General features: G+C 42.8%; 1 pseudogene; it reads right to left on the reverse strand.

The window, feature by feature from the left end:
- Positions 1-700: 700 nt before the first annotated feature.
- LOC103747726 lies at positions 701-2,160 on the reverse strand (annotated as a pseudogene).
- Positions 2,161-2,724: the final 564 nt, after the last annotated feature.

Consider the following 2,724-nt stretch of genomic DNA (forward strand, 5'->3'; position numbering starts at 1 on the left):
TTCCAGTGGTCGAATTAGATCATCAGGCTTGGTTGCAAGCACCCTTTCATACTGAGCCATCTTACTGGCCCATTTTTCTCTTTTTTTGAGTAATATATGATATTTAGGTCAAACACTACCCCTCCCCCACTCCCATGTGTCTCCATTTGCTCTAGAATGGTTTGTTAAAATCTCAATCCTTCTCTCCTTGAATAATGGTTTTTGCATCTTTGTAAGATGATCAACTGACTGTGTGCCATTCCAGGGTTCTCTGTGCTCTTCATTGGCTCCCCATGTCCATCTTTCTGGTGGTATGACAGTCTTGACTGCTGTAGCTGAATCACATGTCTTGAGATCAAATAAAGTTGTTTTTCCACTTTATTCATATATATATATATATATATACTTTTATTATTTACCATTAACTCCATAATATGCCAATCAGGAGCTAGGTTTCAGCAGTTACAGTCCCTTGATCATGGCTGAATGAAGATGTAATTAATTGAAAACAGGAGACCAGAGACAGTGAAAAGTGACATCACACAGCCTACACCATTGCAATACAATTGTCAAGTTTGCTGGCAGTTTGGTAAAGTCGGTTAAGTGCTGTTCCCTTTATCAGGGATTCTCACATTTGTGAAAGTTGAACCAACAAGTGGTAGGATTTCATTTCCTGGTTTGAATTCTCAGTGGCATTATCCAGAGTCTCACTGGCGCCTGATTACTGTAACACCAGCCCAACTTTCTCAGCTCCCATGCTGGGACACTTCCAATTGTACAAGTAATACTGCAGGTTGCCATTCCCTATGCTGAACTTGAGCTTCTCCAGGAATGTTTTGTTTCTCCATGAGATCCAGTGCACTGAAAACGCAGAATCCTTTCATTTTTTCGAGAAGGAGGGCATCACTCATGAGGTCTAGAAGAGGGGTCTTGGTGTGAACGTTGTGGAAAAAGTAAGCAGCTTTTATACTCTTGTGGGTTGGATGGCCAATGATGGTGGAAGGAAGCTATAAAAGCTGAGGAAATCTGTCACCTCACCAGTTGCATTCTCCGTCACAAAAATGTCAATGATGTTCTCTGGGGGTGCAGAACCAGTGCTCCACCTCCTCCTGTGTCATGACTGGTGTGAGGTAAGACTGCTTCAAGTACCTGGTGAGCAACTGGTGCACTACTGGAATGTCCTTTTTTTACACTGGTCACAGCACAGCTGTCTTGGGAGTCTCTGGCAGTTGGTAGAGAGTCACGGTGCTTTGCGTGGTCATATTTCTGCTCAGGTGGAGAGCGTCAATCAGCTTCCTCGGGTTTAGGGACTGATGCCAGCACCTACAGGTGCCAAAGGGCTTTGGCAATACCACCCTAGCAGTAAAAACAGCTTGGGAAATGCTCTCCAAGTGGACCCGCCGAGTTACCTCTCAGATCAGGACTGGAGCCACCCTCTTGGAGTGTAGCTTCTTACAGACAGACAGGAAGTTGATCTCCGTTTCTTCTCTGTGTCATAGATGAGGATGTTTGCTGGGATGGCACTAATGAATCCAACCAGTTTCCGACTTGAGACCATTCAAACCCCGCAGTACCACTGGGGCAGCCAGCCCGCCTGAGAGCCCACAAAAGAAACTCTGGAGAATAATCAAATCGAACATGTTGTCATCATCTTCCACATAGTTCTCCTTCAGGAAAGTGTACAGTTCTTTCAGCACACCACGGTCCCCCCGGTCCAAGGCATCCCAACTGAAGCCCTGGGGTAGGGTATAGTGTTCTTGGTGAATGTTGTCCTTGTCAGGTTCCACTGGACGATGGGTGTTTACCTCCTCATCTAGTTTGGGGACTGACGGTTTGTTCCAGAACTGGTAGCTTCACGTGCTGATCTCCTCCATTGTTTTAGCAGGTGCCTGTCTGAGAACAGCTGGATTTCCTGGATCCTCTCTGCTGCCAGAGTTCATCCTCACAAGGCTGATCCTGGTTTGAATCTGTGTTATTGCCTTTCTCTTTCTTCTTCTTTTTTTTTTTCCCCTTCTTTTCGGCTCCAGTGTCATTGGCTGGACTCAAGCCACCTTTGTTGTAGCTGTTGTCCTCCTCATTTTCAAAATCGCTGCAAAGCTCAGGGCCATTTCCATTCCCTTCCATCTCCTGCGTCAGCGGAAGTGCCGGCGGTTTCACTGCTGTCTCACTCTCATCCGCCATCTCAGTTTATTCTTCTTTATCAAAATGCCCAAGCTATCTTAGATTATTTGATTTATTATTTATTTATTTATTTATTTATTTATTTATTTATTTATTTATTTATTTCAGAGTTGGGAATTGAGCCCAAGACATTTCACATGCCCTTCATTTATTTTGGTCTTGGATTTTTCTCTTCATTGTTTTGTGATTTTTGAGCATAGGCGCTCTGGAAATATTTTCTTAGATTTATACTTCATTATTACAACTTTGAAGCTTTCAATATTTTTCTTTGCTCTGGATGTTTACTGATTTGCCTATATGATGTGGGAAGGTTCTTTTCAGGTCTGGTCCTTGCAGTGTTCTTTCTACAGGGCTTCTGAGTTCGGGTCATCTCTTTCTCTAGATTTGGGAGATTTTCTGCTATAACTTTGCTTACTATAGTTTCTATGCCATTATTCCTCATTATTCATAAATTTGGTCTTTTAATGGTATCCTATTGAATTTGCATGTGCTAATAATAACATTATTTTATCTCTGTCAATATTTGAGTGTTCTAATTCATCTGTCTTGTCTTCCATCTCTGAT

Source organism: Nannospalax galili, unplaced genomic scaffold (genome assembly GCF_000622305.1).
Source record: "Nannospalax galili isolate Female #2095 unplaced genomic scaffold, S.galili_v1.0 scaffold1005, whole genome shotgun sequence".
NCBI lineage: Eukaryota > Metazoa > Chordata > Mammalia > Rodentia > Spalacidae > Nannospalax > Nannospalax galili.